This window comes from Pteropus alecto, unplaced genomic scaffold (genome assembly GCF_000325575.1).
Source record: "Pteropus alecto unplaced genomic scaffold, ASM32557v1 scaffold25, whole genome shotgun sequence".
NCBI lineage: Eukaryota > Metazoa > Chordata > Mammalia > Chiroptera > Pteropodidae > Pteropus > Pteropus alecto.
The window spans coordinates 26775353-26788540 of record NW_006441955.1 but is presented as its reverse complement, the minus strand read 5'-3'; the positions used below and the strand labels follow the sequence as shown (position 1 = coordinate 26788540).

The following is a 13188-nucleotide window of genomic DNA, read 5'->3' as shown; positions in this document are numbered from 1 at the left end:
GTTATAATTCTGTGCTGTGTTATTTTCAAGGTCAGTTTTCTCTTTTACACCTCTAAGAAACAGTTTTGGTGATAGAGTTGCCCTTGCATAATAAGTATACAATGCTATAATTCTTTTAAAATATCACTTAATTTCTGTAAGTATAAAATCAATTATCAAGTCACATTTTTAATGTCATACAAGTTGCTCCTCTGTTTTTTTCTATTAGTGCAAGGCATTCTTTGCAAACTGAGGTGTACAAGCTGCAAACATTCACAGAAGTCACTTGGTGAGAAGGTTTCACATTTATCTTAAAAGAATGTTTCTCTGAGTGTGGCCTGGGGATCACCTGCTTCAAACTCCTTTGAAAGCAGGGGATGTTTTGTAAAACATAGATCTGTGGTCCCCACTGTAATGTCATTAAATCAGAATATTTGAGAGTTGTGCCTAGCAAAATGTATTTGAGTATGTTTGTGAGTAATTATCAGGTAAAGTTGAGTCTTACTGCTTTAGAAAATACTCATATGCTTAAATCATCTTCAAAACTACAATTTCTCCAAGGACATGAGAAGTGTATATTTTAAATCTATTTAAAAAATATCCAGAGAGAAACAAATAACTTTGATAGAAAATATCTGGGTATGAAATAATTTCAGAAATAAAATTTTGCTTCTTTTTTATATTGTTGAAGTTTTAATCTTAACATATAAATAGATATGTGAATTTAGAAAAAAATAATTTTTATTAATATAGCTAACCTGACATATTTATATAGTTAAGCTTTCCTTGAAGTAGGAACTATCATTATTCATTTTACAATTGAGGAAACCTAGATGTGATTTAGTCAAGGTCACATAAATAGTAAATTGTGGAGCTGTCATTTATACCAGGCAATTTGATATTACTTTACATAGTTTCTTGTGTATTTTTTCCATTTAAATATTAAAAGATTTTTATCTTAAAGTCAAAGCTTAAAAGAAAAAAAAATGCTAGGTAACCCCTCATTTCAAACTCAGCCTGCATTACCCTTCTCTGATTGGCAAGGGCACTGATGCTTGAATTTCCTTTCAGTCTGGGACACCACGGAAGGTGACTAAACTAAAGTGCATTGCTAATCCTCTACGTAAGACAGACAACTCCATAGTGGATATGGAGACCCCATTAGTTCTGAAGAGTTGAGCTCAATTCTGAGTCTCAGCCCAATGTTGATGAAGCTCTATTGGGCCACCGAAGGGCATTCTCAAATCCTGCGAAGGTCAACATTCAGACAATGATGACACAGAGGGTGTTGTTTAGCAGCACTAGCCGAAGCAGCTCTTTCTCCCTGTTAACAAAACAAGGCGTTTGCCCTCTTCCCCTCATCTTTTTTGTCTAACCCAACATCAAAAATGGAGGCAGAAGAGAGGTGTGTCAAGTGCCTAGGAAGCTTTTACAGCCACTTTTGCTCTTCATGCCCAGAAGGATTGATAGAACACTATATCTAATTAAACCATTCTGCTGGGAGAGGAAGTGCTCTGTGAAGCAGATACAAGACTAAAAGTTTTAAACCTACTCTAATGAATATTAATGCATCCAGAGCTTTGAGGTATCTTCTATTCTCTTTAAAGGTTGAAGTATTGACATTTAATAACTAATAGTAGTGATTGAAGAAAAATCATCTTTTTACTACCCTTGCCCCAGTTGACTTCTCAGTAAGCTGTTTATGTAAATTATGTATTTCAAGTACAATTTCTTCATCATAATCCCCAAATTTATATTGAGAGTTCACATTAAGTATAGTAAGATCTTGTAAGAAACTTTAGATATTTTCTACAGGATAGAAGACAGGAAAGAGATCTCAAGTATACATGTAGGCATATTCAGGGACACTGTTAAGAATCTGAAGACACTGCTTTGGCCTTAAAATTGGAACAAATATTTATGGACTTTTAAAAAAATTAGAACGTTTTGATGCCAGTCATCCTCTGTCACATACATATAGATTTGTAACTAATCATTTACCTCAGGCAATGGATCCTAGAACATATAGATTTGTATATGAACGTTTTGATGCCAGTCACATACATATAGATTTGTAACTAATTATTTACCTCAGGCGATGGATCCTAGAAGGAAAGACTCCCGGAAGCTTTGTTTTTTAGTCTAGTAATACACTCTTTATACCAAGTCAATAGGGGTCAAGATTATAATCATTTTGTTGTACAGTTAGTAATCCTTATCCGCTGGCAAGGTTAATGTAGAATTGACCACACAGAAGAGAGCTATGGCACCGATAACCCTTTTAATAACCAGAAGTGAGGGTACCTGCCATACCTTCAGAACCATCCATTTTGAATGCTTCTCACACAACTCCTTTATATAAACTTTGACTACTGCTTGACTTTCTCAAAGCTTTTTCCAAAAGCATAGGGCTGTTATTGTAAGAACATGAAGATGGGTGTACATGTGGTGTCACATGAAATGGCAAAAATGAAAAGTATACAGTGAATTACTCAGGCTTGGAAGGAAAACACAGCACAGTTTATTTCTGTGTTAATGTTGCCACTTAATTCAGTTACTAGCAAGGAAGTTTGTAACATTCATGCCTGTTGGTAGCTGACTCAAATGTTAATACTCTAAGAAAAAACAAAAGAGTAACTACCCTATAATTCTATGAAGTATGTAGAGAATAGAAATGTTTGATACAATGCTAGTTGAAGAGTCTCTGATTTATGTCACCATAAATCCTTTATACATGTGTATGGCTAAGCTGCAACTTACGTATCATTTACAGACAGCATAGAGCAGAGATCTGGTAGGAAGAACCAACAGGCTACCTGTCTTTATTGAAAATGGCACATTGGAACATATCTGCAGTTGTTTGAATTGGGAGAGTGAGCCAAATTATTTTACCAGAAATCCTCTCTTTAGGATAGAATGTTTGCATGTGTATATTGTACAGCACTCAGGGATTGATAGAACACTTCACTATTGTTAGGAACCTGTCTCATCATTCGAGGAATGTGTCTGGTCAGTCATCCGGGACATCTCATCGTTTTATGGAACACTTATTCCAAATGAAACAACAGGTCTGAATTAGACCTTGTTTATTGACTTCACTTCTTGTTATCCCTGTTTACTCTGGTATTTTTCATCTAAGAAGTCAGTAGATACAATTGTTTACTCATAAGCTTGAATAAGAGCAAAGTTTTGACCTGCAGGCTGTTGGTCATCTATAGTGTATTATCAAGATGCAGATCAGGAGATAGTAATGTACCATTAAGGTTCAGAATCATTTGTCTATTAATGAGAAATAAAGATGTATTAATGAAGGATTTTTTGAGGGTATCATACTTAAATACTGTGCAATTGTTGAATATTAGGGCGTGGGTTGAAACCATGCAAGAGGTGCATTATTATTAATGCATTTGGTAAGCTTGGTAAGAGGTTGTGATGACATTTGCAGACATTTTGGTGTAGCATATATTTCTGAATATTTTAAGAGGTAAGATGCAAAATTTTGCTTTATTGTCAAATACATATGATATTTTTCCCTATTTAGAAATACTTTCTTCTACCAAGAGATCTATTAGCCTAGATTTCCATGGACATATTCATTTAAAAGCAGTTATTATTGATCATATTATAGAAGATCATATGTGCCATATTTGGTCAAACTGGTTAATCACTAGCTGGTCTATTATTTGGCCTCTGATACTCACCAAGGTATTTTTTTAAGCTTTTAGAAATGCTTGACGTAACACCACATTCCAAAAAGAAACCAAAACATTCCTCTTATTCTTAAAATAACCATTATAAATTAGTTACAACACAACTGTATTCTAAAAAGTTTTTGAACCCATTTATATATGAGCTTTTTATCTTTCAGAGATGATAAAATTTTAAATGTTGGGGAGCCTAAAGACATTTCTACAGCAAAGCCACAGAGTCAATCTCATACTGCGATCTTCTTTCTTACTTCAAGCTGGCAAGATTCAGCCTATCTCTCTCTCTCTCAATCTCTCTCTTTTTTCTTTGGTAACCACTGCCACCACTCAATCTTTTGGGGGTTTGCCGTCCACCAAGAAAGAAGGCAGAGGTTTGTGAAGTCTGGCCAGTTTGAACCTTTATTTACCTATCTTTGACAAATTATGCAGAATTCTTTTGTTTTAAGTATTTTACCATTAATTCCTCTGGGAAAAACATTGAAAAGATAAAAATAACAAACATGGGAAAGTGATGAAGGTTACAGACATTTACAAAGTTTTTACAATCTTATTCCCTTGGAGTGGTTCTTGACTCTCTTCTGAAAACAGTAATTCAAAATTTCCTTTCGAATTCTGTCCTGTGATTTTATTTCTAAGAGTCAGACTAGTCCAATGACACTTCTCCTCTGACCCATCTATGAAGTAGGTAATGAGCAATCCTTTCTCTCTGGAGGCTTCTAGCTCACCATGGACAGATGCAAATTTTTAAGATTTTCCCCATTAAACTGGTCTTTATGCACCCGGGAATTATACCTTTCAGACACTTTCTCACAGTATGTTACATTTTACTGTCTAAAGTATTGATTCCTTACCTACATCAAATAATGCATGTTATTTTTTTTTCAGACTTCAAGGTGTGTTTCCTGGTACTACTGTTTAGTATTTCAATCATATCCCAACTCAGTCTTGATTATCTTCATTTTTTCTCATATGTAAATACATCTATCTTAATTTTTCCTCTTCTTAGAGATTTTATTATAGTGTGACATCTAGGAATACAAATAATTCCATTTTAGCACAAGGTCAGATTCTTCCATTTAGCAAATGTATTTATCAGCTAATAAGTGCCAGAGACTCCTGTAGGCATTGAGAATACAGCTGTGAACAAAACAAAACAAAACAAAAACTTCTCCTTCATGATGGTTACATTCTGGTGGGAGCAGTAAAACACATAGTGTGTTAAATGTTGATAAATGATATAGAAAATATAAGGCAAGTAAGGAGTAGAAATTGCTGGCTTACAATTTTAAGTGGAGCGGCAAGGAAAACTTCATAGAAAAGGGGTATTAGAGTAAAGACTTTGAAAAGGTTTGAGAAAGAATCATGTGGATATGTAGAAAAAAAAAAATAAACTAAGAGCATTATCAATCTAGCTGTCAACTAGCTAGAAGGAAGAGCCAATGCAAAAATCTAAAGATGGGAATATGCCTGGCATATTCAAGGAAAAGAAAATTTAATGAGGGTGAGAAGAGCAAATGAGGGGCAGAAAAGCTGAATAAGTAAGAAGAATCAGAAAAATAATACTTTCCCCCTCCAATGGTTATTGCTTTTCCTAATATACCCAGTGTTTGTAAGACATTTTGATAATAGCAGTTAGAGTTCAGTCTTTAAAGATATCTTAAAGATTTCTTATCATTCAATTTTCAGTTATCAAAAGTGCTATATCTAATTCAATCATTCTAACAAGGTATAAAAATGCTTAAACGTTCATTTAATTCTTGGATTTCTTCTTAGCAGTCATACCAGAAAACATAACAACCTAATAAAACAAACATAATAAAATAAAACAAACAAACAAAAAACAAACCAATAATGTTGGCAAATCAGCTAACTAATGGACCCTTTGTAGCTAAGTAGCTGAGTACTAATGAGATCCAAAGAATTTAAAATGTATACCAGGAACATTTGAGACTGAGGGAAACTCATTTTTCTTGTGTATTTTTATGGTTCTCAAAGATAAGAACTTTAGATCACATTCACTTTAGAAACTTATAGCAATCACAAATCTGTTATTTCTAAGAAAATAAAATCCAAATCCAACTGGCTTAAATAATAAAAGTGATTTTATTGGTTCACCTATAACTGAAAGTACTAGAGGGCTCAAATTTCAGGGATGGCTTAATACAGCAATTTAATGATAGCATCAGGGATTATTTGGGTTGTAATTCTTTTTCATCTGAACACTCTGGCATCTTTGAGGTTGGTTTCATCCTAAGGTTAGCTGTCCTCATAATGGGAATTTGTCTGCTGAAAGATCTGAGGACTTCAAATTCACATAATGCCACCTAGTATGTGAGAGCCGGCGTCTTTGTCCCAGAATTCTCAGCAAACTCTTGAGGTTCAATTGGATTGGTAGAATTCATTTACCAATCTTTGGGCATATCATTTTAGCCAGAGTGACGCCATGTGCTGGAAGCCAGGAAATGATACCAGGTTTTCCTGAAGCTCACAAGCTAAGAGTGAGGAGCAGCACATTTTTCCCCAAATCAAATTGAGAGACTCTTGTCCCAAGAAGAAAGGAGGTACCAGGACTTAAGAAGTACAAATGTTCCCATAGAGATGTAATACAAATAAGTTGTCTTTGTATTTTTCAGGGCTTTGTACTGTCTGGTATATAGTAGGTGCTTATTTCAATTGGCTTGATGATAAATGTTTACTGAATGATTTAACATCCCTAATTAAGAATATGCATGATAAAGAAGGTATGATAATTCTTGCTTTTATATATCATATAGAAAATCTATATTCTAAAATCCATGTTGAAATCTGTGTATCTCGTCTGTACTTCTTCTAAGGAATGACCTTACCTCTGATTTTACCTTCAAAGCTGTCAATAGAATAATTTGGAGGATGAAACATGAATCTGGTTTGGAACAGAATTAAGTTACTCTAACAGGGAAGAAGAATTTTACATCCAGAGAAGTATAGTAAAGTTCAGGTAAATGTTCTTTACATCTTAAAAAAAAATGGAACAACTTTTCATTGACTTTTCTTATAAATCATAAGTCAAGTCTCACTTTCAAGAAACATCTACTCTTCTGCAAATTTCTCAGTGTATCAGGGGATTAGAGGGTATTTAGAAGTTGTAGCGTCACACATTGCTAGATAACTTATATTTGTTATTTCATTTAATTCTCACAGATCTCACAAGATAGTGCAGAAGGTAAGAATCCAACTACTGGAATCAGACTGCTTGAGATCGGATCCTAGTGACTTCACTTGCTAGCTTCGTGACCTTGGACAGGCTATTTAATCCTTATGGCTCAATTTCATCATCTGTAAAATGGGGCAATAATGTGTACCTCTCAAATTTGTTATAAAGAATAACTGAGTTAAAGTATGTAAAATACTAAAGAGCATGCCTGGACCATGGTAAGCATTCCATAAGCATTATCTATTGTGATGCTGCTGCTGCTGCTTTTCATAACTGGGAAATGGAGGCTCTGGAAATCTCAGTAACCCTCTCACAGCCCCAAAACTGAAATGTCATAAAGCTAGATTCAAATACTGGTATGTTTAACTTTGACTCCACAGCTTTTTGTACTGCATCTTGACTCCTCTAACACTTGTGTTGCTACTGACATGTACATATAATTTTCTTAATATGCAATTGTCATCTGGGTGAAATAGAGACTTTGAGTATTTTTCATAAGTACCATAGGATCCTCACACAGGGTTTGACACCCAGTGGGAGCTCAATATATAGCGCTAATGTATTCATAGGTATCTTGCAGAGAATTGTCCTCAGGGTTGATGCTAGAAAAGACACCAATGCTATAAGTCCCCCTTGAAAAAGCACATCCTCACCCAGGAGGGTGGGGCACATAAGCCCTCTTTATTAGCTTTCTCTTATAAATATCATACCACAAAACAGTTTATCAGATCAATTGTTTGTTAAGTTAGGGAAATTGAAAGGGCATAGAAAATCAGATTAACAAGGCTTAGAAAATGAAGAAAAATTTATTGGTTCATATCATATTAAAAGGATGGGAACACTCAAATTTCAGGGGTAGTTATTAAAGCAATTTACTGATAGTGTCAAGGATTGTTTTTGTTGTAATTTTTTTCCATCGGAACACTTAACAGGGCAAGGCTAGAAAAGATCTGGCAGTTTTATGTGAATGGGGATTACAGTAGTCACCAGTTCTGGTGAAAGATGGTGCAGAGATAAGGAATGGTTTACAAATGGGGCACCAAAAGTTCTGCTGAGAGATTCAAGATTCCTCATATGGGTGAGAATTGTTACTCTTCTATCTGTATGCTCAGAAAAGTTGTAAATAAGTTGTAAAGAAAAACTGTTTTAGAATGCAATGGCTGGAAGAAAACACACCCATTAAAACAAGTTTGTATTTAACAAATATGGTACCATTGAACTTTCTACCTAACTTGAATTGGTAAGAATAATTTTGAAAAATTTCAACTGAAGAATTCAAGTTTATCTTGGTCTATAGTCAATCAATGATTAATTACTTAACTGACAAGTTGCATTGGCATAAAACTGCATGAAAAATGATGTTTTACAAGTAGAAAGAATTCTCCAGAATTATAAGATGCATATTCAATGGGGGACAGAATACACACACCATAAACACCAAACACAGCATAAACATAAAAACCAGAAATTCAACAAACTGAAGTATTCGTGCATTTGCCAAAGAAACTAATTATATTGATACATAGTGTCTATTATATAGAAAGATTTCCAGGGCAAATCGAGTTATCTAACAGATAAAATGTAGCATATTAAAAGCATTATTATAATTTCAGCTTTAAGAGGTTTTTTTACCAGAAGGAAAGGTTATTTTGTGTGTGTGTGTGTGTGTGTGTGTGTGTGTGTGTGTTAGCGCGCGCGCATGTGTGTATACCTTTAGGTGATTTATCCATTATCCAAAGTATATTTAACATGCCACAAGACTGAGAATTGATTACATTTCAGAGACAACATTTAATCTCCAAGTTCATGTGTTTTCACTCCCCAATATTTAGAAGAAAATTTAAAGACAAAAGCATGTCATACAATGCTTCTTGTCTGTGTGCAATTGTCAGAGGAATTCTAAAATTTAGTAGGATCTAGAACATTTTGCAGTAAATGATCCAAAAGGAGAAAAACAGATTAGTCTGATCTCTCACTGTGCTAAGCATGATAAAATTAACTGCATATCTAACCCATGATAGCTAACAAGGGAAATGGGGAAAAAGAGTAAAAAGTTAGAAAAGAATAAAGAATTTCCACAAGAAAAAGAATGACCCTTTGTCTTTGGAAGTAGAGCTACTGCCAAAAAGAAGTCTGCTTTTGAGTGGAATCTAACTCAGAACATTGAGCCCCATAAAGTCCTTTTGTCAACACTTCAGTATTTTATATATTTTGTCTATAAACAAAAGAGAGAATGAAACATTTTAATGTTTATCCAACACTCTTCCAATATATAAGAATTAGTTTAACTTATTTTTATTTTGGAAACAATATCCTGGAAGAAAAAAAAAATGGTTAAAAAAAAACCTAAAGCAAAACACAATTTGGTTCAAATCTATTTTCCTTTGTCTTCTGCATTCATAGATTTACAATTCTATTTTTAATAATTAGAAACTTTGTTCTATGATGCATTACTCTTGTAATTCTCATGCTCTAGTTTTTCTTTGGTTTGTATAAATCTTTCTCTCATTCAACAGAAAACAATGAAATACATTGATATTTATGAATACTAAGTGTTCAGCCAGAGAATACGAAGAGCACTGATTATGAGAGAAGTTCCACAGGGGTAGCTATGTATCCCAGGCTTTCTTATGGTCATTAGCACAAACTCTCAGGATTCATTCTGGTTCTTTGGTTGCTGGAGATCTCAAGAATTGGGTATCTCAGAACACACAAAAATGAAATGAATTCCAGTCTATGTCAAACCTAGCTCAATGCTTACTTTGAAGGAATTTAAAAAACAAACAAACAAACAAACAAACATGACAATAGATTTTATTTTAAGCAAAGTTTCAATTTTCTGTTTTACTTTATTGAGTTGAATCAGAACGATGGAGAGACTTTAAATGGAATCTCTAGAACCTGGAGGTGTTTTCTGATACAGAGTAAAATAGAAGAACTCAGGTCTGAACTAGGTCCTTATGAGCTGTCAAGCTGGTCTGGGATTGAGAGATAAGGACTCTATTTGGTCTTGTAGGTATTGAAGTGGTCTAGAAACTCTTTGTGTCTCTAATGCCCTGGGGTGTCATCATGAATGCAAAAAGGGTTGCTAGAATGACATGATGGCAGTTATACACTGAAAATGATAACGATATTCATGTCTTTTCTGTGTGTGCGTATGTGTGTGTGTTTTTCCTGACCTGGTTAAAAATATGACAAAGTGAGATGAGCAAACACATCATTGTGAATTAGAATACCAAATCGATATTCAATGCTTGTAACTCTCCTATCATTCAATTCTCGGCTTTGCGCCTCTCCTTTGCTTAGTTATAAGCTTTATTTAGTTAGCTGTTTACAGCTTCTTTATCTTTAAGTTTTTCATATTCAAGACAAATTGCATTTATATGTACTCATCTAATCACTAAATGTATTTTTTTTTTTTTTAAAAAAAGAAAGCCCAAGCAGGCACATCTGAGGCAGTAACAGCAGGACAATCCAATCATTTATTTAAATGAACTAACCTAAATGTTTTATTCACAAAAAGATCAGTAAGTTATAAATCTGAGAAGTTAGCCCATTTTTATCATAATTTTAAAACCGCTTTATGCTCTGCAAAATATTTTTATCTAAACTATGGTCATGATATTTCATTTAAAGTAAAATGAAAGCTCTGAAAAATCCTCACAATTTCCCTATTTATAATCCAGAGTATTGATTAACACAAGTTCAGTTTTCCATTACAGGTTAATACAGTGATAAGATAAAGCTTCAATTTCAAGGTTGAAATAATACTGCTTAATTCTACTGTGTGTTTTCACCTTGAATATTTTGTTTTTAACTGGAGTAGTTATGCTCCAAGTAATTAAGATGCCGCAACTCTCTTTGAAGCCCCAAGAAGCTAATCACTTATACAAAAAAAGGTTTTATTCCCATAAGTTAACTGCTGGCAATTGCACAAGTTTTTGAGCAACCCTACATTCCGGAGTTCTGCCACATCTCCTGAGTAAAGAATAGGATAAACTTGGCTTCTTAGTGTCATCCGCAATTTTGTAAAAGAAAACTAATTCATGTTTAACTTCACCCGGATTTCAACCCCTTTTACCAAAGCAATACATAATAAAATTATTTTTATGGATTTTTCCATAGAAAAATAAAGCTTTCTAAACATCAAGCTCTATTTTCTTTGCCAGAAAACAGTCAGGATTTGTAGCTATCCCTACTCAGACCTACCTAACTATCCATTTATGCTTTTCTTTCAAATCCTTCAACGGACAAGTTACAAAGCAGAAATCCATGAACAATCTTTTCTTTAACATTTTGCAATGCCTTCTTGATATTTTTATTTAACCAAATGAAGTTTTGCTATTTTATTTATTTGTGACAGAAAGTTGTATTTCAGCCTCATAAAATTTATACAATGGAAGGATTTTCACCTGTGACAAATGGATAGTACCAATTAACAACTAGAAAGAACAGAGAATGATAAAAAAGCAGTTGACAACTGAGGTGACATGAGAGTAAGATGGCAGTCAAATTTTATAATGCATATGAATATTTCTCACACATTCCAGAAATAACTGAGGGATACTTTGATTTAGACCTTGAAGACCATCTGACATCATGCAGGAGGGAATTGTCTAAGTCAACAGATTATGAAATATAATCTTATATCAAAACAAGTTTTGCTCTTATAATCAAGGTATATAGTATCTTTATGGTCATGCTGTGATATTTGATCTTTGACCATAGCTTGACACAGAGAGTTTGGAAAAACTTTTGCTACTATGATTCTACTGCTACACAGGAGATTTGTATCTGACAGCTAAAGCAAATGGGAGAAATTCTAAAACCAAAGCATCTGCCTCATATGTCATGTGGGAGAGAAAAAAAAATTTTTTTCTCTACCCTTCTAGGCTCTTAGCTGAGACACCCTTGTAACGAAAAGACAAATTAACAGAAAAAATATAGAAGTTTAATAACCTGTATACCTCTGTACACATGGAAGATTCCCAGGAAAACAGAAAAACTCCCTGAAATGGTCCAAGCCATCACTAAAAATACCATTTCCAGCTAAAGACAAAAGAAGGTGTTGGCAGTGGGAGGAGCCAGTTATAGGAGGCTGTTGGAAAAAGCATAGTAAAGACAGGTTAAGTTGCTATGCAGACTTAGATCTTGGCTTCTCCATTGGTAGATTTCTGGAGAGTTAGTCATTTTCCTTGATACAGAGAGGAAGACACACTTACAAAAAAGATTTACATTATACACTTGATTGTTTCTTATAACAGGGTATTGTCTACTCTGTTTTCAGAGTTTCTCCTGTGACTGTTGTTTCTCAAAAATAGTCTAAAATAATTTTTATGGCGAAGAGGTATATTTCGGGGTGAAAAATTCTCCTTCTCTTCATTGAACATATTTAATGTTCTATTGCAATAAATACATTACCAAATACAATAATTTGTTGACCTGAAAAACACTGATGAGTTCAAAAGTAAAATAGTGTGTTTTTAATGATATTCACTCACAATAGTCCTCTGATATGTCATTACAGTGACAAGCAAAAACAAATAGTCAAGTCAAATTAAAAGCAATTTTTTTTTATAAAAATAAGATTTATAATTTCCAAGCACCTGAAAAATTATAAAATTTCCTGAAATTTTTTTTATAGGTTAGCTCTGATGATCTACAATCTGAAATAGTGGACAAAAGAAGAAACATGTTTGCAATGGAAATTCAATCTCCTTTTGGAACAAAAGGCTTTTCTGTTACCAGAATAGATGAAAATGTAATGTATTTGTTGAATGCAAATATGTGTTGATTGAGTGCATGAATGACTGAATGACTGAGTTAGATACTTTGCTTGTATTTCTATGAACATTATCTACACTATTCAGTCAAGGACATTCTATTATTCTCAAATGGGAAATCAGAACAATGTTGCCCTAAAACTTTAAATGACTAAGCTTTCATGAAAAGACTACTTAAATAATATTATGTTTACATCTACAACCATACCACCCTGAACAAGCCCGATCCCATTTGATCTTGGAAGCTAAGCAAGGCTGGGCCTGGTTAGTACATGGATGGGAGACCACCTAGGAAGACAAGGTGCTGTAGGCGTAAAAAAATTAAAATAAAAAAATAATAATATTATATTGATTTAACTTGATGGAACTCCACAGAAGCCTGAGAAAGTTTTCTTGACTTCTTTAATACATAAAGAGTATTAAAGAATTAAATTTGAGAAATATTTTTATCACTTCTGTAACAATGATCTAGTTGAAAGTGAACCTCAGATTTCACTGACCCAAAATCTACTACATTTGACCTGTC

General features: G+C 33.8%; 1 pseudogene; it reads left to right on the top strand.

Annotated features, from left to right (window-relative positions):
• The first annotated feature begins 12856 nt into the window (after nt 1-12856).
• LOC112485877 lies at nt 12857-12975 on the top strand (annotated as a pseudogene).
• The last annotated feature ends 213 nt before the right edge of the window (nt 12976-13188 follow it).